Source organism: Rhea pennata, chromosome 10, assembly GCF_028389875.1.
Source record: "Rhea pennata isolate bPtePen1 chromosome 10, bPtePen1.pri, whole genome shotgun sequence".
NCBI classification, from domain to species: domain Eukaryota; kingdom Metazoa; phylum Chordata; class Aves; order Rheiformes; family Rheidae; genus Rhea; species Rhea pennata.
In genome coordinates this window covers 24,863,007-24,889,816 of record NC_084672.1, presented here as the reverse complement: position 1 = coordinate 24,889,816, position 26,810 = coordinate 24,863,007, and the positions used below count along the sequence as shown (strand labels likewise).

Sequence of the window (26,810 nt, the reverse complement as noted above, 5' to 3'; positions counted from 1 at the left end):
AGGAATGTAGCTGCGGGATACAACACGGCTTGGAGAGCCCGTCTGCCCCGCCAGGTGCCCTGGATCTGGCACTTGGGGCCAGCAATGCTGGGAGAGCTGGGGCCTGTGCAGGATTTACATGGCAAGCCCACAGCTGGGAGATCAGTGCTTAATGCCCGTTGAGGAGGGGCTCCCCACCGCGGTCGTCACTGCTACTGGGGTGCTTCTGGGGAGAGCAGAGGGCACACTCACTGTAAGGTCAGGAGGAAGGCGAAGAGAGGGAAAACAGCTGTGGTCTAAGCACTGGGGAGGAGGTGGACTTCTAGAAGGAAAGGTCTCTTCCGTGGCTTCTGTGTGGAGATGCAAAGAAGCCTGATGCTCCCTGGGGATGCATCGGAAGCAGGTCTGACCTCAAGCACAGCGTTTGTCTCAGCACCAGGCCTCCAGTCTGCTTCCGCTGCCCCCCGAGCCACAGCTGTGGAGAAGGAAGGCAGCACCTCCAGAATGAGGGTGCTACCTCCTTTGCGAGAAGCATGAGAGGCTTCTGCAAAGGGCTCGGCTGCTCTCCTGAAGAGCCCTCTGACTGTATGGTGCCCCATGGCCCTGGAGAAAGGCTCCACTTGGGCACAGCCGGGGAGACAGAGAGAGCCCGTGGCTCAGCCAAGACTGCGTGGCTCTGTCCTGCTAGTGGCGGAGCGGCAAAAGGGGGTAGCCGGGAGGTCCCATGGTGTAATGGTGAGCACTCTGGACTCTGAATCCAGCGATCTGAGTTCAAGTCTCAGTGGGACCTCATGCTTCTGCCTCACTGGGGGCTTTCCTCAGCTCTTGGCATATTTCACACCCTTGCATTGCCCTTGAAATAAAAAAAAAAAAAAAAGAAAGAAAAAAAGAACACCCCCTATGTTGGGTAGAGTGCTTACACACTCTAGCCTGCCTGCCTTCCCTGCCCTCCAGCTCTGTTCTTGCACTGTTTCCCAGTCACAGGAGCCCACCTCTGCCTGCCACTGGCAGCAATGTCTCTGCTCCTGCCTTTTGCCCATCTAGCTCTTATGGGCCTGTAGCTCTTTCTGCAGGACCCCTCTGTAGCTCTTAAGGGCCCTGGCTTGCTCCTGGCACCATCTCTCCTCTCTTGTCCCCTGAGAGCTGCTTCTGGCAGAGGGATCCGGCAGGGAGTCAGCTGGTTCTGGCAGAGGGATGCTTCGGTAGGAGTGGGCACAGCTGCAGGGGGTGTAGCTCAGTGGGAGAGCATTTGACTGCAGATCAAGAGGTCCCTGGTTCAACTCCAGGTGCCCCCTCCACGGCTGCTTTTCTTCTTGGAGCGTCTGCTTTGCCTTGGACTGCTTCCCCACCCCTCAGGGTGAGGGCTGCGGGGGCCAGCCCAGCATGGGCCTCTTGCAGCTTCTCTGTCTCTGGGCTCTCTTCCCGCCTCAAGACATCCTTGGGGAAAAGTTTTCCCTTTCCTTAAGATGCGGCACCTGCCAGCGAGGCCAAGAGCAGCCCTTCTTGCTTCCCAGGGGCCGTGCTGCCGCTGCTCTGTTGGGAGCTGGAGGGCACCAGCTGAGAGAAACCCACCTGTGGGGAGACCTCCCACCCTTGCCTAGCACACAGGTGGCGGTCTCTGACCCCAGGGGATGCTCTGCTGATGTCACTGGTAACACCATGTCCTGCTTCCAGCTCTTGCCATAAAGAGGACCAGACTGGCCACATGTAGCGTGCACAGCTGGAGGGTCCACGGCTGCAGGGCTGGGCTGCAGTGTGGTCTTTCCAGGCAGCGCAAAAGGGGATGGTGCCCCGTAGTTGGCAGGATTCGAACTTGCGCAGGGAAACCCCAATGGATTTCTAGTCCATCGCCTTCACCACTCGGCCACAACTACCTGCCCCAAAGGCCTCTGCTGCAGTCAGCAGGTGCCGTGGGCTGCGATATCTGGCTCCCTGGGAGGTTCAGGGCCAGGCTGCGCCGGCAGATGCCCTTTCCGCTCTTCAGACACGGCGCAGTTGGGCACCAGAGGCACCTGCTGCCAGGGCCTGAGAAGCCTCAAGGGGCATACCGCCAGGGCTATGGCTGCAGCTCCTAGTGCCTCGTCCTCAGGCTGGCCTCTGGCATATGCTGACGCTGGAGGATGGCTTCACTCTCCCTCTGCCATCTGCATGGTGGGAGGGGAGGAAAGGAAGGGAGCAGTGTGAGGCATCCAGTGATGGTGGAGTGGGAACGTGTCGGGTCCAGAAGAGGAAGGAGAGAGCAGAAAAGGCAAGAGCAGGAGCGGAGGGGCAAAGACTGCAAGGAACCCATGGCCCCCGAGGTGCGGGGGTATGGAGATGCCGAGGAAGAGCCTGGAGAGGTTGGGAGAGGGGAAAACGTGTGTGCAGGGGGCTGGAAGGAGGAGGCAGAGCCAGTTCACGAACTGCGGGGAGCAGGAGGCAGGCCAGAGTCCGCCTGCGTTGGTGGTGCAGTGGTGAGCAGAGCTGCCTTCCAAGCAGTTCAGGACAGCTTTTGTTCCCAGACAACAGAGACAAAACCTTGCTCTTCCCGGCACCCGCAGAGGCCTGTCTCTCTCCTGGGGAAGTTCCTGCTGGAACACAGCTCAGCTTTCTGCAACAAGTTCTCATCCCCTGAGGGGAGCCGGTGCCCTTGCTGCAGCCTTGCTGCCTGCGCACGCAGCATGGGGCACCCCAGAGAAGCCAGGAGACACAGGCCTGCCTTCAGCAATGCCTGCCATGGTGAAAGCACATGCAAGGGACTGAAGCAGAAGAGCTGTTGAGGGTGGGCGCTTCACTGGCCAGGAGTCAGGGGGAGACCAGCTGCTTGGCGGGCAGCTGTGCTCATCGCAGTGGCAGGAATGCCCACAGGCACATAGCTCCGCCCTGCTCCTCTCAGCAAGCACCTGCATCTGCTCTTCTTCCCCCTCCCTCCACACGACCTCTGGCAACCCTCAGCGACCGCCACCCCAAGCACCTCTGCCTGCTCCCAGGCCTCTAAGAGCCACTGCTGGTTCCCACAGGAACACAGACACCCAGGGACTGCTGTGCAGACATTCTCCAGGCTGCACTGGCTCTACCGGGATCTCTGCTTGTCCTGAGAGAGCCAAGAACACTGCAGCTCACCCTTGGCTTTCACATCATGGACTCGCAGGCCCGGGCTGATGTGAGCAGGGTGCTCATAGAATCATAGAATCGGGAAGGTTGGAAGGGACCTCCGGAGATCATCTAGTCCACCCCCCCCCCCGCTCAGCAGGGTCACTTAGAGCATGGTAGACAGGGTTACATCCAGGCGGGCCTTGAAGATCTCCAGAGAAGGAGACTCCAAAACCTCTCTGGGCAACCTGTTCCAGTGCTCCGTCACTCTCCCAGTGAAGAAATTCCCCCTCACATTCAGGCGGAACTTCCCGTGCTTCAGTTTCTGCCCACTGCCTCTTGTCCTGTCACACGGGGCAACTGAAAAGACTTTGTCCTCATCCCCTTGACACCCTCCCTTCAGGTACTTGTACACATTGATAAGATCCTGCCCCCCCCACCCCAGTCTTCTCGTCCCCAGGCTAAAGAGGCCCAGCTCTCGCAGCCTTTCCTCATAGGGCAGGTGCTCCAGCCCTCTGATCACCTTTGTAGCCCTACGCTGGACTCTCTCCAGTAGCTCCATCAGCTGCTGGAGAGGGGGCTCCATGTACTGCACCAGTAGCTCCATGAACTACTGGTGCAGGGGGAGGGTGCATTGCCCCTACGCCTGGGGCAGGGGGAGGCAGCGCGAGGTGGGAGAGGCAGCAGCCTCTGTTCTGCCCCTTTCCCCCTTCCCTAGGCACCCACCTCAGCTTCCTTGGGGTAAAGTCTCTCCGTAGGCTGTGTCCTAATCCATGGACGGGTCTCTGCGCTGCCTCTTTGTCCGTGGGGCTGCACGCTTTCTCTCCTAGGGCCCCCACATGAGGGCGCTGAAGAGAAGTGCACATATGGCACCAGCTGCACAGGGCAGCTAAGGGCTCCCAGCTGAGCAGAGCTGAGCTGCCTGCTTGCTGAGGAGGGGCTCTGCACTGGCAGTCTCTCTGCACTGCTGACACACAGGCCAGAGGAGAGGCGTTTCCTGGCTGGCCCAGAGCTTGACCTGCTGCTGTTGGACATGCTACCAGGCAAGAAGAAGGCTGCTGCTCTGGAAGGCTAAGGATGAGGACTGACAATAAGGCAAATAGGAAAATCACTGCCAGGAGTCCAGTTCCGGGGCTGAGCACTTTCTGCAAGCCTTTTCTGGGGGATGGGGTGGGTGTGCAGGCGGGCACTGGCTCAGGGTGCAGTACTCATGCAGCAGCACCACAGCAGAGAGAGGCTGAGGCACTGTGAGTTCAGGCTTTGGTAGGATCACCCAGAACAGCTGAGACTGGAAGGGACCTCCAGAGGTCACCTCAGTCCAGCTGCCCCCCCCACCCCCCCACCCTTTGCTCATGCTAAGTCACCTGGAGCACGTCCAGGCAGGTTTTGACTATCTGCAGAGCAGGAGACTCTCCACAGCCTCTCTGGGAGAGCTGTTTCAGGGCTCTGGAAAAGAGCCAGCTGGCCCGTGCGGGGATTGAACCCGCGACCTTGGCGTTATTAGCACCACGCTCTAACCAACCGAGCTAACCAGCCAGGGAGTTAGCTGCAGCCAGGGCTTTCAAGTGTCCCCCAAAGGCTGCCCTTCTCAAGGCAGTGATGATGCAGCCAGTGCTGCTGCCCTGGGAGAGCAGCAGCAGCATGGGTGTTTCTCCCTGGAAGGCTGGGGCAGTACTCACGTAAGAATTAACTAATAAGAGAGAGGCGGGGAGAGGGGGAGCTTTCTCGGGGAGTATTTAAGAGCTGGAGCTCTTAGAGAGCTGGTGCCCGGGCAAGTTTGGGGCTCTCCATCCCTGGATATCAAATTCAAATTTGTCAGGGCAAGGCACTGGGCAGCCTGCTCTAGGGTTGGCGCCAGCCCTGCTCTGAGCAGACAGCCGGAGCGGCAGGCTCCTGAGATCCGTTCCTCCCTGAGGCAGTAAGTCGACCATCCAGGATAGTGTCCTCGCGAATGTTTCCAGCTCTCTGGCTGCTGGGAGGAAATGCCCTGCTCTGCACACACAAACGCCAAGTTTTGCAGAAGGAGGAGACCACCGGAGCAGCTCTTTCACCGTGCGCGTGCCACGACCCTGTCCCTTCTTGGGCAGGCAGCGTGGCGATCCCAGGGGATGAGAGAAGCGCTCCCTGGGCGTAAACAGTAAAAGCCACCAGAGTGTGGAGCACGATTCAGGAAAGAACACGTGATTCTTGCTGAGGGCGAGGCAGCTTTGGGGCAGCCGGTGCCAGGGTGTCCTGGAGGAACGGAGAAGACCTGGAGCTCATCCCAGACTGTGCCACCAGAGGATGGCTAGGATTGCAACTGACTGTTAGGGTCTGGGGCCAGACACCAGAGAGCCCCGAGAAGGGGTGTTTGCCACGCACCGCTTCTTAGAAGCAGGACTGGGCTATATGGGCAGTGCCTGGGAAGGCACTGCTCTCCTGTCTCTGTTGCTGCATGTGTGGCCAGTTGTGTTGGTGCCCTGTGAATGCGTGTGCGTGTGTGCGGGGGGCTGCTGGAGGTCGTAGTCCACCTCGCCACTGGCTGGACCTGGGTCCAGGGGAAACCAGCAGCCTGGCACCTCGCAGCCCGGAGGAGGAGGACTCGCCTGGCTCCTGCAGCCATAACTTCTTCCATCGCAAAAAGAGTCCAGTGGGCTGTGAGTGTGCCCAGGATGGTGGGTGCAGAAGGCCTGTCTGCAGAGGGGTGCTCCTCCACGGAAGCTGCCCTGGTGAGCCGTGGCTCAGAGGAGGCAGGGGACAGTCACTCAGCGAACGAACGGCGCTAGCAAGAGCGTCTCAGAGAAGCAGCAGTTGCTTCAGGTGTATCGGACGGGCAATGGTGTTGCATCGAGTCAGGGGCAGGGGGAGGGGGGCAACTGGCTTTTATCACAGCGTTTGCTCAGGGGTCCTGAGAGGAATGTAGCTGCGGGATACAACACGGCTTGGAGAGCCCGTCTGCCCCGCCAGGTGCCCTGGATCTGGCACTTGGGGCCAGCAATGCTGGGAGAGCTGGGGCCTGTGCAGGATTTACATGGCAAGCCCACAGCTGGGAGATCAGTGCTTAATGCCCGTTGAGGAGGGGCTCCCCACCGCGGTCGTCACTGCTACTGGGGTGCTTCTGGGGAGAGCAGAGGGCACACTCACTGTAAGGTCAGGAGGAAGGCGAAGAGAGGGAAAACAGCTGTGGTCTAAGCACTGGGGAGGAGGTGGACTTGTAGAAGGAAAAGTCTCTTCCGTGGCTTCTGTGTGGAGATGCAGAGAAGCCTGATGCTCCCTGGGGATGCATCGGAAGCAGGTCTGACCTCAAGCACAGCGTTTGTCTCAGCACCAGGCCTCCAGTCTGCTTCCGCTGCCCCCCGAGCCACAGCTGTGGAGAAGGAAGGCAGCACCTCCAGAATGAGGGTGCTACCTCCTTTGCGAGAAGCATGAGAGGCTTCTGCAAAGGGCTCGGCTGCTCTCCTGAAGAGCCCTCTGACTGTACGGTGCCCCATGGCCCTGGAGAAAGGCTCCACTTGGGCACAGCCGGGGAGACAGAGAGAGCCCGCGGCTCAGCCAAGACTGCGTGGCTCTGTCCTGCTAGTGGCGGAGCGGCAAAAGGGGGCAGCCGGGAGGTCCCATGGTGTAATGGTGAGCACTCTGGACTCTGAATCCAGCGATCTGAGTTCAAGTCTCAGTGGGACCTCATGCTTCTGCCTCACTGGGGGCTTTCCTCAGCTCTTGGCATATTTCACACCCTTGCATTGCCCTTGCCATAACAAAAAAAAAAAAAAGAAAAAAAAAAGAGGCCCCCCAACCCAACTTGTGTTTTGTTGTCTACCCTGTCTGTATGACACCCTTCCCCCCTCCTACCTAGTTTAAAGCCCTCTTTACTAGGCTGGCCAACCTGTTTGCAAAGGCAAACGTGCCCCACTTGGTGAGGTGAATCCCATCTCTCCCCATCAGCTGTTGGTCTTCAAATCATGTTCCATGGTCATAGAATCCAAAACCCTGTCGCCAACACCAATGGTGTAGCCAGTTGTTGATTTGGGAAATCTTCCTATTCCTCCTCCCATGCCTTCCCCTAATTGGCAGGACTGATGAGAAGACCACCTGGGCTCCCAAACCCTTGACCATCATGCCCAAGACCTTGAAGTCTTCCCTGATTGTCTCTGGTTTGTTCTGTGTATTGGTAGCACCCATGTGAAAGAGCAGCAGAGGGTAGTAGTCTGATGAGTGGACAAGCCTTGGTAGCCTTTCAGACACATCTCGTATCCTCGCCCCTGGCAGGCAGCAAATCTGTCTAGAGGAGGGGTCAAGTTGGCAGATAGGCATCTCTGTCCCCCTCAGCATGGAATCACCCACTACAAACACTCGTTGCCTCTTCCAAGTGGTCACGCAAGGCACAGACTCAGACACCCTAGCTGCTTCCCTTGAGGTCAAGTCCGGGTTCTCCTCATCCTGGAGTGCACTAAACCTGTTCTTCAACTGTAACTCCAGGTCTACAGGAGGATTAGGGGCCTTCTTTTTGTTCAAGAAGCAACTAGCTTCCAGCCTTCTTCAACAGTGCTGTGCTGTACTATTTCACTCTTCACAGAGTTCTCCAGTAACTCCCCTGATGCAGGGGATTGGGACTCTGGGAGCAGCACAGTCTCTGGGGATGCCCTGTCTGTCTCCCTCTCATTTTCTTGCATGTTTCACAATCTGCTGACTTCATCCTGCAACTCTCTGACTTGATGACACAAATCCTCAACAACAGCACACCTATTGCAGGAGGGTGGACCATCAGTCCAGGCCTTCTGGAGAGGCTCCAAGCACTCCCTGCAGCCTGAGATGGTGGGTTTGTTTCCTGATGTTTCCTCCCCCGCATCCTTCCTGCTGGCCCTGCTGTCCTGTACAAGCAAGCTTGGCTCAACAGGAGCAATTATCACTAGTGACTCCTGAAATGGTGAGTCCTGCTATTACAGGACAAGGCTGCACTATAGCTGAGCCAGTCCGACAAGTAGTTGCTACTGAAAGGGATGGCCATGTGCCTCTCAGTCTCAGTCCCAGCCTGTTCCTCACACTGGTTCTGACACTTTCCTGAGAGGGGGCTGATGTAGAGAGTGATGCTGGCTGGGAACTATTTATCTATGTGGCGAGTTATTTTCTCCTGGTGTAGCTCCATGAAGAGACTCATCGTGGGGCATAAGCACTTCAGTGCATAAGCACCAGAGAAAGCATGAAGGAAGCAGAAAGAGGACATGGCCAGAAACAGAAAGGCTTTTTGCCTTTGCAGAGCACTTTTCTGTTCAGCTGGCTTTTCTGCAGGGTCAAATCATGCTCTGAGTGAGCAAGCGAATGAGCCACGCTTTCGCACAAGCCCTGGCTTGCACATGCACAAAATATGTTCTGCCAGCCACAAACATCTCTGTAAACAGACAGGAAACTGAGGACTTACTGAGCTCTGGGTGCCTTGCTATGTGAGCCTAAGTGGCCTGATTACACAAGTGGAGACAAGGGAGACCACTGGACCCCTTGACACAGGCACCACAATGGTAGGTCAGGGGCCAGCTCCATTAGGTTCTCTGTAACTGAATTTACAACAGCTGGAACATTAGAGACCACTTGGCAGAACCAAGAAACAGAGGGGAATAGCTTCCAAGAAGTGGCTTTTAGTGTGTTATTTTACACTTTTTTCATGCACTGTAGACAAAACCAAGGTATCAGTACTCTGTGGAAAGAGACGGGCATCTTCAGAGCTTTTTAAAAGCTTTTCACCAGGCAGACTTGCTGCTTTTCCAGACTCTTAGAGGAGTGTGAGTGTCAGGGAGCTGATCCCTAAGGGATGGGTAGTTGAGGACAATAACATGACTGACAGTGCCCCTTATCTGCCAGGGTCCCTTCCGACTGCTGCTGAGCAAAATGAACAGGGCAGGCCTGGAGATGCTAGCAAGGTTCAGCAAAGAACACAGATCTTCAGGGAAGTTCATGGTGATAAGGCAGTCTGAAGTCAAGCTGGGAAGTAAATCCACAAGTTGGAGTCAGGATTAGAATCAGGTCTTCTAAGGGTAATGAGGGTCAGACACAGTCCAGTGATCACGAGGTAGGTCTACGGTGAAAAGGCAAGTCTGAGGTCAGGCTGGGACATCAGACCATGCATCAGGGTCTGGATCAGCGGGGTCCAGGACTAGGCAGGGACATGGCTGTGACAGAGCCAGAGAGCAGTACTCCTACAACATAGCACAGTCAGAAAAAAAGGCCCAGGCTTGAGCTTAAATAGGACTCCCCGACCAATGGGGAGAGGGTCCTTGGGTGCAGTCCCAGCCGAGGCTGGTCAGGGTCATTATAGCCTATCAGTGCCCTCTGAGCCCTGATGGAGGATGGTCCCTCTCTCTGCTCAGGAGGGACAGGAGCAGGCAGCAAGAGGTTTCAACATAGCCCCATGGTCTCACTGAACAATATCCCAATCTCACTCTCACGCTCCTCCTGCTCTCCAAGAACCCAGAAGCTCAATGCAATGACTCAGAAAAATCCGTTCTGCTCTTGGAGAAATGTATTTCTTTTGCCATGAGGTCAAGAGAGATTATCCTGCTCCTCTCCTCAGCCTTGGTGAGGCCTCATCTGGAATACTGTGTTCAGTTCTGGGCTCCCCAGGACAAGAGAGACATGCATCTACTGGAGAGAGTCCAGTGTAGGGCTATGAAGATGACTGGAAGACTGAAGCCTCTCCCTTATGAGGAAAGGCTGCAAGAGCTGGGCCTGTTCAGCCTGGGGAAGAGAAGACTGAGGGGGAATCTTATCAATGTCTACAAATATCTTAAAGGAAGGTGGCAGGGGGATGAAGCCAGACTATTTTCTGTGGTGCCCAGCGATAGAACAAGAGGCAATGGGCACAAACTGAAACACAGGAAGTTCCATCTAAATATGAAAAGTAACTTCTTTGAGGGTGACAGAGCACTCAACAGGTTTCTCAGAGAAGTTATGGAGTCTCCTTCTCTGGAGATGTTCAAAACCCACTTGGACATGATTCTGTGCAATGTGCTCTAGGAGACCCTACTTGAGTAGGGGGGTTGGACTAGATGATCTGCAGAGATTTCTTCTAACCTCAACCATTCTATCATTCTGTGTGATTCTATGATTCTGTCCATTCCCACAGAATGTGACTTGGAGCTGTGATTTGATTTCAGCACATCTAGGCTCTTTATTCTTGCTCTGGAGAAGCCAACCTGCTACACTATGCTCAGGAGTCACAGCAGGAGTACACAAGTCTTTCCCACTCTATTTGAAGGCTAAGAACTTTGTCTGCAATGCTACCCCCCGGGCTGTTCTTGAGGGAAACAAGAGGGCTGCTTTCTGCCTTGACTGGGGACTGGAGGGCTGGGTAGGAAGAGCTCCACCAGAGTAACCTCGGAGGAAGGCTGTGACAGTCTGCAGGAGTGTATGTGTGGATAAGGGACTGGGAAGTCAAAGAGAAAGAACAGGACATGAGCTGAGGGCTGTGCAAGGACTGAACTCTACTTACCGTGGGGACAAGACTCACTTGCTGCTGTGGTGCAGAGGTGGGAGGAGAGCACAGCATGGAATTTTCATGGAATGAGATAGATTGGAAAGGATCTTAGGAGGTCTCTAATTCAACAGCCTACTCAGTGCTGGACTAGCACCAAATCTAGGGCAGGTGACTCAGTACCTGGCCCTGACAGAATTTGATTTTGCTGTCCAAGGAAGGAGAGTCCAAACCTATCTAGGTACCTGTCCAGTGCTTCAACATCCACTGAGGAAGCTTAACCCTGCCCATCTCTCTTTCATTTGTTACTTCTTATCACTGTCCCACCTTTCCAGGGAAGCAAGGAATGCACAAAAAGCCCACAAAAACAAACAAAAGACCCTTACAGAGATGTTGCTGTCTCAAAAAGGCTAGACTGACCCCAATATGAACATTCTGAATCCAAATTGCACGTGAGAAGGAAAGGCTGAGAATGAAATTTAAAAGGCCTTGCTCTAGGTGAGGCATGAACTCATAGAGCCTCAGCTTCTCTCTGCTTTAGTGCTGCTGCATGAGTACTGCACCCCGTCTCAGTGTCACACTGGAAAAGACTTGCCAGAAGGAGAACTGGAGAGGTGCCAAAGGACTGAAAGAAAGCCAATATCACTCCAGTCTTCAAAAAGGGCACGAAGGAGGACTCAGGCAACTACAGACCAGGCAACCTCTCCTCCATTCCTGGAAAGATGATACAACAGCTCATTCAGGACATCATCTCCAAGCATACGGAGGAAAAGGAGGTGACCACGAGTAGTCAGCATGGATTCACCAAGGGGAAATCATGCCTAGTCAACCTGATAGCCTTCTATGATGGAATGATTGGCTAGGTGGATGAAGGGAGAGCAGTGGATGTTTTCTACCTTGACTTCAGCAAGGTCTTCAACACAGTCTCCAAAACATCCTCCTAGGCAAGCTCAGGAAGCACGGGCTACATAAGTGGGCAGTGAGGTGTATTGATAACTGGCTGAAAGGTGGAACTCAGAGAGATGTCGTAAATGATGTAGAGTCTAGTCAGAGGCCTGCAGCTAGTGGAATTCCCCAGGGCTCAGGACTTGGGCCAACCTTGTTCAACTTGCTTATCAGTGACCTGGATGAAGGGACAGAGCTCCTCCTCAGCAAGTTTACTGATGATACAAAACTGGGAGGAGTGGCTGATACACCTGAGGGCTGTACTGTCATTCTCAGAGATCTGGACAGGCTGGAGAATGGGGTGGAGAGGAACCCCATGAAGTTCAACCAGTGTAAGTACAGGGTCCTAAGCCTAGGAAGGAATAATCCTATGCATCACTACAGGCTAGGGGCTCACCTGCTGGAAAGCAGCTTTGCAGAGATGGACCTGGGAGATTTGGTGGAGAAAAAGCTGACCATGAGCCAGCAGTGTTGCCTTGTAGCCAAGAAGGCCAATGGCATCCTGGGTTGCCTTAGAGGATTGCCAGCAGGTCGAGGGAGGTGATCCTGCCCCTTTACTCAGCCCTGGTGGGGTCACATCTGGAGTACCATGTCCAGTTCTGGGCTCCCCAGGACAGGAGAGACACGGCACTACTAGAGAGACTCCAGCATAGGGCTATGAAGATGACTGGAGGACTGGAGACTCTCCCCTATGAGGAAAGGCTGCAAGAGCTGAGCCTGTTTACCCTGGAGAAGATCAGACTGAGAGGGGATCTTTTCACTGTCTACAAATGGCTGAAGGGAGGGTGCCAAGAGGATGGGGCTGGGCTCTTTTCAGTGGTTCAAAGTGACAGGATAAGAGGCAATGGGCACAAACTGAAACAAAGGAAGTTCCGCATGAATATGAGGAAAAATATTTTTACTGTGAGAGTGACAGAGCACTGGAACAGCTTGCCCAGAGTGGTTGTGGAGTCTCCTTCTCTGGAGATATTCAAAACTTGCTTGGACACAATCCTGTGGAACATACCCTATGTTACCCTACTTGAGCAGGGTGGTTGGACTAGATGAACTCCAGAGGTCCCTTACAACCTCAACCATTCTGAGATTTTTGGATTCTTTGTAAAAGTGCTCACTGCTCTGGGGCTATACTCCCTTCAGGGATTTTCCTAGGCCTTATATCAATCTTCATCCTTAACCTCCCAGGGCAGCCTTCTTCTCGCCAGGTAGCATGTCCAATAGCAGCAGGTCAAGCTCTGGGCCAGGCAGGAAATGCCTCTCCTCTGGCCTGTGTATCAGCAGTGCAGAGAAAAAGCCTGCACGGAGCATCTGCCTCATCAGCAGGCAGTCAGCACTGATCTCAGCTGGGAGCCCTTAGCTACCCTATGCAGCTGGTAGCATATCAGCACTTCTCTTCAGCACCCTCCTGTGGGGGCCCTGTCAGAGAAAGTGGGCAGCCCCATGGACAAAGAGACAGGGGAGAGGCCCGTCCATGGGTGAGGAGATGGCGCATGGAGACACTGCTGAAAGAAGTGAGGAAAGGGGAAGAGCAGAAGCTGTGGGGACAGTGCCTTCCCTCTGTGCTGCTCTGCTCACCGCAGCCCTCAGGGTGATCCCTGACATGCCTGCATGTCCCTGCTATGAAAGGCATGGGCAGGCTGCAGTGTTTTTGGCTCTCTCAGGACAGGCACAGACCCCCGGTACAACCAGTGCAGCCTGGAGAATGCCTCAACAGAAGTCCCTGGGTGGGTCTGTTCCTGTGGGAACCAGCAGCGGGGCTGGGGGATTTCCGCTCTTACAGGCCTGGGAGCAGGCAGAGATGCTTGGGGTGGGGAATGTGAAGCAGTTGCCAGAGGCTGTGTGCAGGGAAGGGTGGGGCAGGACTGACGTGGCTGCCGGAGAAGTGGGGCAGAGGCATGTGCCTGCCAGCGCTTCTGTCACCGTGATGAGCACAGCTGCCTGCCAAGCAGCTGGTCTCTGCCTGACTCCTGGTCACTGTAGCCCCCATCCTCAACAGCCCTTCTGCTCCACTCGCTTGCATGCGCTTTCACCAAGGCAGGCATTGCTGAAGCCAGGGCTGTCTCTCCTGGGCTCTGTGGGGTGGCCCGTCCTGTCCTGCCTGTGCATGTAGTAAAGGGAGAGGCTCCTCCAGGGAATGTGAACCTGTTGGTGAAAGCTGGGCTCTTTTCTAGCAGGAGATGGAGGTGCCTCTGCAGGCACCTGGAAGAAAAGCGCGTGTGCGTTGGCCGGGAATCGAACCCGGGTCAACTGCTTGGAAAGCAGCTATGCTCACCACTATACCACCAACGCATGCAGACCTGTGCCTCCCCCCCTGCTCCTCCCATGCACCATGTGACCCTCTCTGAGCATTCAGGACTCTCCTGGGAGTCTGAGAGGGGAGACAGAAGCAGCAGCAGGAAAAAGAATAGGAAGCGGCATTTGGGGAGGGTCTTTCCCTTCCCCCATTTTTCCTCTTGCAGCTGCAAAAACCTGCAAATGTGTCTGCGTAGGGGGCCCCCCTTCCCATCGCAGAAGCATACACATCTCGGCTCAGGCTCCGCAGGAAAACGTGTCCCTTGGAAGAAAACCCACCCCTCCCCATAGGTGAGCATCCTTCTGTCAGCAAAGCTGTGAGCCTCTGCGGCTGCGAAAGCAGAAAGGTGGTTCCCATGCCCCATGGCAATTCTGGGGAAGCTGAGGATGACTAGAGGGATAGAGGGTTCACTGGGCATGATGGGCAGCTGGTGGGACTGCGGCTGTGGGGCTTTGTCTAGGGCCGGAGTGTGCTCAGTCCAGGCAGCCCTGAAGGCGAGGGTACCCTGTCGCTGGCAGGATTTGAACGTGTGTGGGGAAACCTCCGTGGATTTCACATTCATCACCTTCCCCACTTGGCCACAGCTACCTACTCCAAACATCTTGGCAGCAGTGCTCTCGTGTCCTGTGCAATGTCATCCAGCTTGTTGTGAGTTTCAAGGCCAGCCTGCACTGGGAGAGGGGAGTTTCCTTTCCATGCCTTGATCACACCACAGCTGAGCACCCACAAAGAGAGGAGCACATTCAGAGCACATTTGCCACACCTGGGACTCCAGGGGAGGTGTCTCACTTACCTCCTGGTGCCTGCTGTGAAGTGAGGTGGACTGGACAAGAGGCACCAGCAGGTGCCTAGCCCTGTGGAGGGAGCAGATCTGGGGGAGTCCCAGAACTCCAGCTGCCTCCCCAGGGTGAGGAGTCTTTTCTCCCTGTCTGCCTCTGAGGCCTGAGGGCCCTAAGCAGCCGGGTTGGGACCTGCACTCTGAAGCAGAAGTGCCTGCATCCAGGGTTGCAGAGGCGTAACCCCCGGGCTACGGCTGCAGCTCCCAGCGCCTGGCCGTCGGGGTGGCATCTGGAATATGCTGACACTGGAGCACTGGAGCACTGGAGCGGAGCATGCTTTGACTCTCCCTCTGGTGTCTCCGTGGCTGGAGGGGAGGAAGGGAAGGGAAGGGAGCTCTGCGAGTCATCCTCTGGTGGTGGAGGGCAAATGTGTCAGGTCTCTTAAGACAGAAGAGAAAGCAGACCGTCCAAGAGCAGGAGCTGAAGAGGAAAGACTGCAAGGAAGCCAGGGACCCCAGTCTTGAAGTTCCGAGACAGCGGAAAAAAGAAACACACAAATGGCACTGTGCTGGTGTGGCTGTCATCCGGCTCTAGGGAGCCCGAGAAAGAATTCAGGGGAGGCGTTAGAAGGGGTGAGCTATGTGGGAGGGCAAATGGTGGTGTGAAGGGAACTGGAGGGACATAAGTGACTGGGGGGAAGGAGGAAGTTTTATGACCGAGGGTGAACCGCTGTAGAGGTCTGCCTGTGCACACTTTTGTCTGGATGGTGACGATAACTCAAGTCATGAGGTTGAGGCTGACCCTGCTTGAAATCCAAGCTACTGCTCCAGGGATGGATAGGAGGCGTTTCCGTCATTTCCTTGGGCCTGGTGCAGTGTTAGGGGCAGCCATCAGGCTGTCAGGGGGCAGCAAAGGCAGGGCTGCGCCACAGATGAGGATGAGCTGGGAGCCGCAGGTGAGCGCAGCACAGGCAGTGGCTGGGCCCTTGGCAGTTGGACTCAGTCCTACAGCCGCTGATAGTGCACAGCGTTGACGCTTGAACTGCTAGCAGTTGACTGTAGAGCTACAGCGACCCCACATCTGGGTCACAGCGGTTAGGTTAGGAGGCCAAACCCGGGAGCCCTCATTACTCTTGCCAGACTTGACAACGTCAAGCCTATTTCCATGTTAGCATGTGAAAACCATGGGTCCACTGCTCCTGCTCCCTCCTTTGCTTTCTTGATTCTTTTACCACCTTCTCTACTCCTTTCTTAGCAACTAGACCTGCAAAGTGCACCTGAGGGGAGAGAATATTTTAGATCACCAGGACGTGGACTGAAGAGAGGTCCCCATACAAAAGTATGGGTGTCCTGGGCTCAAAACAATTTCTTCCCTTCTTTCAGGGAGCTGGATACTCATCTTCCTGGTAGCAACTGTAGATCTTAATCACTCTACAGATGGGGAGTACTAGAAGGCTGATGCATCTTCAGGAAAGACAAATCCAGTGGCCCGCAAGACCTGGAAGAATTTCTCCAAGCTCTTCTACAATACAAATGCTCCCAACTACTCCAGGAGAAATAAAGAGATCTCTGACATTAACGAGAAGTATACTGGAAGTGGAGACAGGGCCACATGAGCTGGTAAGAGTACAGAGACTATACAACCATGTAGGGATGGGGTTAAGAAGGCCAAAGGAAACCAGGCCCTAAGGTAGTAAGGGAGTTAGACAATGTAATTATGAGATTTTGCATGGTGCTTCGTAAAACGAGCAACTGTCTGCACTTCACTGAATCCCAGAAACATGTGTCCTAGTCTCTGTCAGACCCTCTCATCCTAGTCAGGGCCTTTACCTCTTTCTCTTTTCCAGGGGGGTGGTGAGGGCAAGCTGGGAAGGGGAGGGTTCTTTCCAGGAGAAGGCGGATCTCTGGGTTCAGCTGTGGGCATGCAAGCATGCAAGAATTCCCACCTGCAGCAGGTCACCTCCAACCAAATAGCCAAGCGCATCCTCTACCACCTTGAACGCAGAAACGTCCGTTCTGGAGATGTGGCACAACCGGTCTTTCCGCAGGCGCTTTAAGCGCGCACTAATGGATTTCATGGGAAAAGCTGGTCAGCATTCCCGTGCCGTGCTACTTGCCGCAACCATGCCTCCTGAGGTCTCTCCGAGAGTAGGAGGGAAGGGGGCCCTCAGCAGCCTCCACCCGCTCTCAGAGAGGAGGGCATGCGTGAGAAGAGGGAGCAGAGCTCTTCCAGCCCAGGGATTTCTAACAGGGCAGCTACACGGGAAGGCCTGCGTGGCACGGGGGACCAAGGGGCAGGGGAAGGCATTGTGGGCTTGCCCAAACCACGTCTGCAGCTCCTTGCGGGGTCTCGTCCGAGCATGGGGCTGGCCTTGCTAAATTGGTTCTGCTCCAGGCTCGGGCGCGGGGCCGTTGCCACGCACTCTCCGTTGCCCGGGGCCCTCCAACTTCTGCGCTCTTTTCCCTCCCCTGCTCTATGTTTCAGCCTTGCCTCCGTCCTCGAGAGATGTCTTGCTTCAGACCTTGCCCGCCACGCCCCTGCGGCACCTCTGGCCCAACCCCACTTGCAAGCAGCTGCAGTGAGCCCTGCATCGCCCGCTGCGCTGACTCGACGGTTGCCATCCAGGCCTCCCCGGTCGTGGTGACCCTGCCTGGCCCCATCCTCACCTCCTTCCCTCAGAGCACAGCCGTGGGATCCTCTCTGTCAGCTGCTGTTGGGAGCTCCCTCAGTGCTGCGGGGGTGCCCATCACCTCTGGGGGCTCCCTTGATCTGGGTGCGGCCGGCCTGTGTCTGCCTCCCCTGCGCTGCAGTCTAAACTGCTGAAGCCAGTCCGTCCTCCCCTTCGCGGCCACCACCCAGGACCCTGGAAGGAAACGGGGAGCCGAGACTGCAAGCACAGCCACGGCTCGCAGATGAGCTGCGTGCCCCCATCCCACCCAGGACGAGGGAACGGGGCCCGCTGCTCCTCGCTGCATGGCCGCTCTTGCCATGCTGCCGCTGGCTCTCTTTTACTCTGAGCTCCTGCGGAGCGTTCTTGGCTGAATCTTCTCTTGGTGGGGGGAGGGTACCTGGGTTAGGAATTGCTGTTGCGGGGACGTGATTGCCACAAGGCAGAGGTGAAAAGGGAAAAGGCAAGCACTTTGCATGGTGCTTGTGCTGGGGAAACGAGCAATTGCCTGTGCTTCACTGAACCCCGGAAACGCGTGTCCTGTGGTGCTTCCCTGCCTTTTTTCTTCCTTCCCTCTCATTAAAGACGTTGTGCAGCATAGCTGGAGACTTGTGGTGAAGTTCCTGTCTCCTCCAGCCTCCCTTAGCTGCCTGCTGGACTGCTGCGTGCCTTTCTCGGCCTCCCGGAACGAGGGAGACAGACTTACTGTCTCAGAGGGCCGTCATCAGTGGTGTGCAGTCTAGTTGGAGGCCGGTGGCTAATGGTGTCCCCCCAGGCTCAGTACTGGGTCCCACCCTGTTCAACTTTTTCATCAACGACCTGGACGAGGGGACGGAGTGCATCCTCAGCAAGTTTGCTGACGATACCAAGCTGGGAGGAGTAGCTGACACACCTGAGGGCTGTGCTGCCATACAGAGAGACCTGGACAGGCTGGAGAGTTGGGCAGAGAGGAACCTCATGAGGTTCAACAAGGGCAAGTGCAGAGTCCTGCACCTAGGGAAAGATAACCCTAGGCAGCAGTACAAGCTGGGGGCTGACCTTCTGGAGAGCAGCTCTGCAGAGAAAGACCTGGGAGTGCTGGTGGGTGACAGATTGACCATGAGCCAGCAATGTGCCCTTGTGGCCACGAAGGCCAATGGTATCCTGGGGTGCATTAGGAAGAGTGTTGCCAGCAGGTCGAGGGAGGTGATCCGGCCCCTCTTCTCAGCCCTGGTGAGGCCTCATCTCGAGTACTGTGTCCAGTTCGGGGCTCCCCAGGACAAGAGAGACAGGGAGCTACTGGAGAGAGTCCAGCGTGGGGCTACAAAGATGATCAGAGGGCTGGAGCACCTGCCCTACGAGGAAAGGCTGTGAGAGCTGGGCCTCTTTAGCCTGGGGAAGAGAAGACTGCGGGGGGATCTTACCAATGTGTACGAGTACCTGAAGGGAGGGTGTCAAGGGGATGGGGCCAAACTCTTTTCAGTTGCCCCGTGTGACAGGACAAGAGGCAATGGGCAGAAACTGAAGCACAGGAAGTTCCGCCTGAATGTGAGGGGGAATTTCTTCACTGGGAGAGTGATGGAGCACTGGACCAGGTTGCCCAGAGAGGTTGCGGCGTCTCCTTCTCTGGAGATCTTCCAGATCTTCAAGGCCTGCCTGGACACGACCCTGTCTAACATGCTCTAGGTGACCCTGCTGAGCGGGGAGGTTACACTAGATGATCTCCAGAGGACCCTTCCAACCTTACTGATTCTATGATTCTACTGGCGTGAGCCCAGCAAAGGGCCATGAAAACATTACGGCCTTGGATCATCCGTCATGCCAGGAGAGGCTGGGAGAGAGCTGGGCTTGATGAGCTTGGAGGAGAGAAGGGAGGGCTCGGGGCAGACCTTATGGGTACGTGCCAATACCTGAGGCAGTGGAGGGGGCAGGGGCAGGGGGGTAAAGAAGAAAGAGCCAGCCGCTTCTCAGCGGGACCCCATGACGGGGCAAGCGGTAGTGGCAACAATCTGAAATGGAGCAAATCCCACCTAAACACGCAGAAGACAACTCTTCTACTGTGAGGGTGCTCAAACACAGGAACGGGTTCCCCAGGCAGCTCGTGCAGTCCCCGTCCTTGGAGACGTTCTCCACCTGACTGCACAAGGCCCTGAGCAGCCTCCTCTGCTGGGCCCTGCTTTGAGCATGGGGGTGGACTAGACGATCTCCAGAGGATCCTGCCCACCTCAGCTCTTCCGTCGTTCTGTGCTCATTGGATCATTTCGGGGGAAGAACAGAGCCGGAGGGGCAGGGAAGGAAGGAAGGCTGGAGTGCCTGAAGCAATCTGCCCCACAGCAACGCACGGGTGCAAAAAATGCAAAGGCGCTGAGGAGAGCCGCCAGCGAAGCAGCAGCTTGAGGTCCCACGGAGGTCTGACCTCACAGCTGCAGTTTCAGAGCACAGAGGGAGGCAGCGCCGTCACTCCTGGGGGCTCCCTTCTGCAGAGCTTTGGCTCAGGGGGAGGCCGTGGGGCAAGGGAGGCAGGTTGGAGGTGTGGTGCTGGGAGAAGTGCTGTGCTGGGGGTGAGACCGCCTTCTGAGGCATCCCCCGGGGAGCATCAGGCAGCTCTGCTTCTCCTCTCACAGGCTGCCCAAGCAAGTAGGGGCCACCCATGCACTGGTTTAACACCCTTCCCGGTCAGGAGGACATCCTGGATTCACCTTGTAGAAATGCCTGCGTTGTGAGCTTTTATCACAGAAAGCTCCCTGTCCAAGACGGATCACCCAGGACGTTTCAGGAGGGCCTTGACGACCAGTTCCGGACACAGGCGACGGCGGAGCTGACGAGGGCAGGCGCTCGGCTGGACCTCACCTTCACAAACAAGGAAGACTTAACTGGTTGGGACCGTGGCGGCTGGGAGCAACCTTGGCACAGTGGTTCTCATGGGATGGAGTTCAGGCTGCTGAGCGGAGGAGAAAAAGCCCAAAGCCACGATCACAGCCCCGGCCTTCCGAAGAGCAGGCTCCAGCCTCTTCAGAGATCTGCTTGGAAGAATCCCGGGGGACACCCTCCTGGAGAGAAGAGGGGTCCCGGCGTGATGGCTGAGTTTCAAGGATCACCTCCTCCGAGCTCCAGAATGGTCCATCCCCACAAGCAAAGGCGGCAGGAGGCCCCGCATGGGCGCACAAGGAGCTCCTGACAGAACTCCGACATTAACGGGAAGCGGACCGGAGGCGGAGGCAGGGCCACGTGAGCTGGGAAGAATACAGAGACTCTGTCCAAGCATGCAGGCATGGGGTCAGGAAGGCCAAGGGCCACCTGGGCCTTACGTGGTAAGGGAGTTGGCCGATGTCATTGTGAGACTACACTCCACTGTCCGTGAAAGGTCACGATGACGGGGAGAGGTTCCTGAGGACTGGAAGAAAGCAAAGGTCACCCCTAGGATCCCAAGAAGGATGATCCTGGAGAACTACACTTGGGTGGGCCGCGCCTTGATCCCTGGGAAGGTAATGGAGCGACTAATCCTGGAATCGTTTTCAAAGGAAATGGACCAGCCACAAAAAGGCATTGCCCTGGAAGGCGGGAGCAAGAATTTCCACAGAGGCGCCACTTTCAGGAATGATGCTACGCCTTTTGCAAATTCCCTTTGGGAAAGCGGCACTTCAGGAAGAATGGGGATGCGAGCCCAGTATCCCTGGCACGCCTGAGGCCAGGACGCTGTCTCCCCTGAAGTCAACAGCAGGGTGACTCATGTTTTCCCGGAGTTCAGGGACTTTCCTAGCTCCGGGAGACCGATCCAGCGTTGCTGTGGAATGAAAAAGGCCTGGACTGGTCACGCTATCGCTGGCCCCGCACAGACAGCCCTAAGCCTGTGGCTCGCTGCTCCGAGCCACTCCTGAAAAGCAGGCCATGCAGGCTTTTGGCCTCCACGATGAACTTGCTGGGCAAAACAGGCCCGTCTGGGTGGGGGTCACTTTCAGGGAAGGACGCAGGAACCTCTTTGGTCTCCCTCCTACAGCTTCATCTGCTTCTCTGCCCGAGGTTCCCCACCGCCCAAGCAGAGCGCAGACCCCCAGCTGGAAGAAGCACAAAGGCCCGCTGCAGTCCCCTATGCCCAAGGCTATGCTGAGATCCTCCAGAGTGGCTGCTTGCCCTCTCCACACCAGAGGGAACCAATCTGCTCTCTGGCCTCGTTTTCCTCATCATGAACCTGCCATCCTTCCCAGGCTCCAAGGTGGCCAAAACTGGCTGTGGTGCTGCCTGACCAGCACCAGCACCAGCAAGAGCACCAGCACCAGCACCAGCACCAGCACCACAGCCCTCACTGCTGCTTCCCTTGAGGCGCTTCCCTGCAGCCCTCCAGGGTCCTTCCTTGCTGTTGAGCTTTGCCACCACCCAGGAGACCTGAGTCTCTTCTCCCTTACGGCACTGTGCAGTCTTCACGTTCTCCCTGAACTTAGCCCACCACCTCTCGAGCATCTGCCATGTTCTGCAGGGAGAGAAGTCTCTCGCGGTCAACCCGAGTCCCTCCACTGGAGGCACTCGAGAGCTGCCTTGAGGTGTACTTCACGGCCGGAGAGCAGCACGGCTCATGGCCACGCTCACCACGGGGAGAGGCGGACGAGCCAAAGGCAATCCACATGACGCAAAGCCACTTCAAACCTCTGCGGACAGCTAGCCTGAGGCCTCCGAGTTTACGGGCCCTAGCAGTCCGCAGTGGTGGCTGCGACACCGATCAGTCCTTCCAACGTCAACTCGTCTGAAGTGGGAGGCAAGCATTTCAGCTGAGAGAGGCAAGGGCTTAATCACCAGCGACAGCAGCAGCAACTACGAGGTGCTCAGGTGCTTCATGAGCAAGGAATGTTTTGGGCCCCCTGGGGCTCTGGGACACAGCATAAAAGGCCTGTGTTGTGCCCAGCTCTGCCATCCTCCACTCTCTGCCTCGCTTTCCTGGGGCAACCAGGTAAGCCGGGGTCTGCTCCCTCGCTTCCTACGGGCTGACTTGCTCTCACGCTGGCTGCTCGGCTTTGATCCATGCCTGATAAGCTTGACACTTGAACAGAAGTATTTCAGGGCCTTTACCTCTTTCTCTTTTCCAGGGGGGTGGTGAGGGCAAGCTGGGAAGGGGAGGGTTCTTTCCAGGAGAAGGCGGATCTCTGGGTTCAGCTGTGGGCATGCAAGCATGCAAGAATTCCCACCTGCAGCAGGTCACCTCCAACCAAATAGCCAAGCGCATCCTCTACCACCTTGAACGCAGAAACGTCCGTTCTGGAGATGTGGCACGACTGGTCTTTCCGCAGGCGCGCACTAATGGATTTCATGGGAAAAGCTGGTCAGCATTCCCGTGCCGTGCTACTTGCCGCGACCATGCCTCCTGAGGTCTCTCTGAGAGTAGGAGGGAAGGGGGCCCTCAGCAGCCTCCACCCGCTCTCAGAGAGGAGGGCATGCGTGAGAAGAGGGAGCAGAGCTCTTCCAGCCCGGGGATTTCTAACAGAGCAGCTACACGGGAAGGCCTGCGTGGCACGGGGGACCAAGGGGCAGGGGAAGGCATTGTGGGTTTGCCCAAACCACGTCTGCAGCTCCTTGCGGGGGTCTCGTCCGAGCATAGGGCTGGCCTTGCTAAATTGGTTCTGCTCCAGGCTGGGGCGCGGGGCTGTTGCCACGCACTCTCCGTTGCCCGGGGCCCTCCAACTTCTGCGCTCTTTTCCCTCCCCTGCTCTATGTTTCAGCCTTGCCTCCGTCCTCGAGAGATGTCTTGCTTCAGACCTTGCCTGCCACGCCCCTGCGGCACCTCTGGCCCAACCCCACTTGCAAGCAGCTGCAGTGAGCCCTGCATCGCCCGCTGCGCTGACTCGACGGTTGCCATCCAGGCCTCCCCGGTCGTGGTGACCCTGCCTGGCCCCATCCTCACCTCCTTCCCTCAGAGCACAGCCGTGGGATCCTCTCTGTCAGCTGCTGTTGGGAGCTCCCTCAGTGCTGCGGGGGTGCCCATCACCTCTGGGGGCTCCCTTGATCTGGGTGCGGCCGGCCTGTGTCTGCCTCCCCTGCGCTGCAGTCTAAACTGCTGAAGCCAGTCCGTCCTCCCCTTCGCGGCCACCACCCAGGACCCTGGAAGGAAACGGGGAGCCGAGACTGCAAGCACAGCCACGGCTCGCAGATGAGCTGCGTGCCCCCATCCCACCCAGGACGAGGGAACGGGGCCCGCTGCTCCTCGCTGCATGGCCGCTCTTGCCATGCTGCCGCTGGCTCTCTTTTACTCTGAGCTCCTGCGGAGCGTTCTTGGCTGAATCTTCTCTTGGTGGGGGGAGGGTACCTGGGTTAGGAATTGCTGTTGCGGGGACGTGATTGCCACAAGGCAGAGGTGAAAAGGGAAAAGGCAAGCACTTTGCATGGTGCTTGTGCTGGGGAAACGAGCAATTGCCTGTGCTTCACTGAACCCCGGAAACGCGTGTCCTGTGGTGCTTCCCTGCCTTTTTTCTTCCTTCCCTCTCATTAAAGACGTTGTGCAGCATAGCTGGAGACTTGTGGTGAAGTTCCTGTCTCCTCCAGCCTCCCTTAGCTGCCTGCTGGACTGCTGCGTGCCTTTCTCGGCCTCCCGGAACGAGGGAGACAGACTTACTGTCTCAGAGGGCCGTCATCAGTGGTGTGCAGTCTAGTTGGAGGCCGGTGGCTAATGGTGTCCCCCGGGCTCAGTACTGGGTCCCACCCTGTTCAACTTTTTCATCAACGACCTGGACGAGGGGACGGAGTGCATCCTCAGCAAGTTTGCTGACGATACCAAGCTGGGAGGAGTGGCTGACACACCTGAGGGCTGTGCTGCCATACAGAGAGACCTGGACAGGCTGGAGAGTTGGGCAGAGAGGAACCTCATGAGGTTCAACAAGGGCAAGTGCAGAGTCCTGCACCTAGGGAAAGATAACCCTAGGCAGCAGTACCAGCTGGGGGCTGACCTTCTGGAGAGCAGCTCTGCAGAGAAAGACCTGGGAGTGCTGGTGGGTGACAGATTGACCATGAGCCAGCAATGTGCCCTTGTGGCCACGAAGGCCAATGGTATCCTGGGGTGCATTAGGAAGAGTGTTGCCAGCAGGTCGAGGGAGGTGATCCGGCCCCTCTTCTCAGCCCTGGTGAGGCCTCATCTCGAGTACTGTGTCCAGTTCGGGGCTCCCCAGGACAAGAGAGACAGGGAGCTACTGGAGAGAGTCCAGCGTGGGGCTACAAAGATGATCAGAGGGCTGGAGCACCTGCCCTACGAGGAAAGGCTGCGAGAGCTGGGCCTCTTTAGCCTGGGGAAGAGAAGACTGCGGGGGGATCTTACCAATGTGTACGAGTACCTGAAGGGAGGGTGTCAAGGGGATGGGGCCAAACTCCTTTCAGTTGCCCCGTGTGACAGGACAAGAGGCAATGGGCAGAAACTGAAGCACAGGAAGTTCCGCCTGAATGTGAGGGGGAATTTCTTCACTGGGAGAGTGACGGAGCACTGGACCAGGTTGCCCAGAGAGGTTGCGGCATCTCCTTCTCTGGAGATCTTCCAGATCTTCAAGGCCTGCCTGGACACGACCCTGTCTAACATGCTCTAGGTGACCCTGCTGAGCGGGGAGGTTACACTAGATGATCTCCAGAGGACCCTTCCAACCTTACTGATTCTATGATTCTACTGGCGTGAGCCCAGCAAAGGGCCATGAAAACATTACGGCCTTGGATCATCCGTCATGCCAGGAGAGGCTGGGAGAGAGCTGGGCTTGATGAGCTTGGAGGAGAGAAGGGAGGGCTCGGGGCAGACCTTATGGGTACGTGCCAATACCTGAGGCAGTGGAGGGGGCAGGGGCAGGGGGGTAAAGAAGAAAGAGCCAGCCGCTTCTCAGCGGGGCCCCATGACGGGGCAAGCGGTAGTGGCAACAATCTGAAATGGAGCAAATCCCACCTAAACACGCAGAAGACAACTCTTCTACTGTGAGGGTGCTCAAACACAGGAACGGGTTCCCCAGGCAGCTCGTGCAGTCCCCGTCCTTGGAGACGTTCTCCACCTGACTGCACAAGGCCCTGAGCAGCCTCCTCTGCTGGGCCCTGCTTTGAGCATGGGGGTGGACTAGACGATCTCCAGAGGATCCTGCCCACCTCAGCTCTTCCGTCGTTCTGTGCTCATTGGATCATTTCGGGGGAAGAACAGAGCCGGAGGGGCAGGGAAGGAAGGAAGGCTGGAGTGCCTGAAGCAATCTGCCCCACAGCAACGCACGGGTGCAAAAAATGCAAAGGCGCTGAGGAGAGCCGCCAGCAAAGCAGCAGCTTGAGGTCCCACGGAGGTCTGACCTCACAGCTGCAGTTTCAGAGCACAGAGGGAGGCAGCGCCGTCACTCCTGGGGGCTCCCTTCTGCAGAGCTTTGGCTCGGGGGGAGGCCGTGGGGCAAGGGAGGCAGGTTGGAGGTGTGGTGCTGGGAGAAGTGCTGTGCTGGGGGTGAGACCGCCTTCTGAGGCATCCCCCGGGGAGCATCAGGCAGCTCTGCTTCTCCTCTCACAGGCTGCCCAAGCAAGTAGGGGCCACCCATGCACTGGTTTAACACCCTTCCCGGTCAGGAGGACATCCTGGATTCACCTTGTAGAAATGCCTGCGTTGTGAGCTTTTATCACAGAAAGCTCCCTGTCCAAGACGGATCACCCAGGACGTTTCAGGAGGGCCTTGACGACCAGTTCCGGACACAGGCGACGGCGGAGCTGACGAGGGCAGGCGCTCGGCTGGACCTCACCTTCACAAACAAGGAAGACTTAACTGGTTGGGACCGTGGCGGCTGGGAGCAACCTTGGCACAGTGGTTCTCATGGGATGGAGTTCAGGCTGCTGAGCGGAGGAGAAAAAGCCCAAAGCCACGATCACAGCCCCGGCCTTCCGAAGAGCAGGCTCCGGCCTCTTCAGAGATCTGCTTGGAAGAATCCCGGGGGACACCCTCCTGGAGAGAAGAGGGGTCCCGGCGTGATGGCTGAGTTTCAAGGATCACCTCCTCCGAGCTCCAGAATGGTCCATCCCCACAAGCAAAGGCGGCAGGAGGCCCCGCATGGGCGCACAAGGAGCTCCTGACAGAACTCCGACATTAACGGGAAGCGGACCGGAGGCGGAGGCAGGGCCACGTGAGCTGGGAAGAATACAGAGACTCTGTCCAAGCATGCAGGCATGGGGTCAGGAAGGCCAAGGGCCACCTGGGCCTTACGTGGTAAGGGAGTTGGCCGATGTCATTGTGAGACTACACTCCACTGTCCGTGAAAGGTCACGATGACGGGGAGAGGTTCCTGAGGACTGGAAGAAAGCAAAGGTCACCCCTAGGATCCCAAGAAGGATGATCCTGGAGAACAACACTTGGGTGGGCCGCGCCTTGATCCCTGGGAAGGTAATGGAGCGACTAATCCTGGAATCGTTTTCAAAGGAAATGGACCAGCCACAAAAAGGCATTGCCCTGGAAGGCGGGAGCAAGAATTTCCACAGAGGCGCCACTTTCAGGAATGATGCTACGCCTTTTGCAAATTCCCTTTGGGAAAGCGGCACTTCAGGAAGAATGGGGACGCGAGCCCACTATCCCTGGCACGCCTGAGGCCAGGACGCTGTCTCCCCTGAAGTCAACAGCAGGGTGACTCATGTTTTCCCGGAGTTCAGGGACTTTCCTAGCTCCGGGAGACCGATCCAGCGTTGCTG

General features: G+C 56.8%; 6 non-coding genes across 6 annotated transcripts; 3 read left to right on the top strand and 3 right to left on the bottom strand.

Annotated features, from left to right (window-relative positions):
* Window positions 1-697: 697 nt before the first annotated feature.
* On the top strand, window positions 698-769 carry TRNAQ-CUG (transfer RNA glutamine (anticodon CUG)). The gene has a single exon. It is a non-coding gene; the product is annotated as a tRNA-Gln (tRNA).
* Window positions 770-1,202: 433 nt separating this feature from the next.
* TRNAC-GCA (transfer RNA cysteine (anticodon GCA)) lies at window positions 1,203-1,274 on the top strand. The gene has a single exon. It is a non-coding gene; the product is annotated as a tRNA-Cys (tRNA).
* Window positions 1,275-1,771: 497 nt separating this feature from the next.
* On the bottom strand, window positions 1,772-1,853 carry TRNAS-AGA (transfer RNA serine (anticodon AGA)). Its single transcript has one exon. It is a non-coding gene; the product is annotated as a tRNA-Ser (tRNA).
* A 2,660-nt stretch (window positions 1,854-4,513) lies between these two features.
* On the bottom strand, window positions 4,514-4,587 carry TRNAI-AAU (transfer RNA isoleucine (anticodon AAU)). Its single transcript has one exon. It is a non-coding gene; the product is annotated as a tRNA-Ile (tRNA).
* A 2,053-nt stretch (window positions 4,588-6,640) lies between these two features.
* Window positions 6,641-6,712, top strand: TRNAQ-CUG (transfer RNA glutamine (anticodon CUG)). The gene has a single exon. It is a non-coding gene; the product is annotated as a tRNA-Gln (tRNA).
* A 6,939-nt stretch (window positions 6,713-13,651) lies between these two features.
* On the bottom strand, window positions 13,652-13,723 carry TRNAG-UCC (transfer RNA glycine (anticodon UCC)). Its single transcript has one exon. It is a non-coding gene; the product is annotated as a tRNA-Gly (tRNA).
* Between the last annotated feature and the right edge of the window lie 13,087 nt (window positions 13,724-26,810).